Below are 932 nucleotides of genomic sequence, written 5' to 3'. Positions count from 1 at the left end.
CCCTCTCCCGCCCCCGGCCCCGGAGAACTGGGCGGCGGCGGGCAGGGCTGGCCCGTGCCCCCGGAGCGGCGGCAGCCCACTCTTCCCTCCGGCCCAGCGAAACATGAACAAGGCGGCGGGAGCGCGGGGGAACCCCTGTGCCCCCCTCCCCCGGGGGTGGGAGAAGACCCGGCTAAGGCGGCCAGGGGGAGACCTCACTGCTCGGGAGCTCCGAGATTCTCCCTTTTTGCTCGCTGCTGTGACGGCACCGTGTCCGGGATCTCTTTCGTTAGATCTGATTGGGGGAGGATATTGACAATAAAAATTACAAATAATTAACATAAAAAAATAAAAGCCCCCGGCGCCACGAAGCAGGTGGAGAGAATTGCCCAGGATTCCCAGCCCAAAAATTTTAACTGAGGCAAACTCGCATTATTTGCCTTCTCCTCTTTGCTTAAAATAAGAACTAAACACGACACACACAGATACACAAATACCTTGATCGAAAAGAGTGTCATATCCATGTTACTGTTGAGGTCCCTGGAATTATACTTGGTGTCGATCGGGAACAGCATAAGGCATTTTCTGTACAAGCCTCGTCTCAGACAGCTTCCCCCAGCAGCGTCAGCTTAATATGCGAGAGCTCAGTCTGGGACAGGTATCCAGGAGAGCGGTTTCAGTCGTGCTGTTTAACACTCGCGAACAGCCAAGCCGAGCCTGCTCCACTGACTCCTTCCTCACTTCTCATCCCTTCGCCTAAAAAAAAAAACCAACCCACAAGGTAACTTTTTGGGGTCAGTGGCTCAGCCCCCGTGACGATACCAACCCTCCGCTGCCTTGCCGCTCAGTCGCAGCGGTGGACACACGCACCGGCCCGACAGAGCCGTTCACAGATAAGCAAGGAAACACCTCAGCCCCCGCCCCCGGCCCAGCCCCCCGCGCCGGCGGAGCGG

General features: G+C 57.3%; 1 protein-coding gene across 1 annotated transcript in view; it reads right to left on the bottom strand.

Annotated features, from left to right (window-relative positions):
- Nucleotides 1–884, bottom strand: part of LOC103623494 (metabotropic glutamate receptor 8) — a 278245-nt gene extending 277361 nt beyond the window's left edge. Inside the window, exon 1 of the mRNA XM_008642594.2 lies at nt 477–884. The gene's annotated coding sequence lies outside the window, so the exon portion shown is untranslated. The remainder of the gene's footprint in view (nt 1–476) is intronic.
- Between the last annotated feature and the right edge of the window lie 48 nt (nt 885–932).

This window comes from Corvus brachyrhynchos, unplaced genomic scaffold (genome assembly GCF_000691975.1).
Source record: "Corvus brachyrhynchos isolate BGI_N302 unplaced genomic scaffold, ASM69197v1 scaffold239, whole genome shotgun sequence".
Taxonomy (NCBI): domain Eukaryota; kingdom Metazoa; phylum Chordata; class Aves; order Passeriformes; family Corvidae; genus Corvus; species Corvus brachyrhynchos.
Note: the sequence above shows the minus strand (reverse complement) of the source record. Positions and strands in the feature narration are given on the sequence as shown.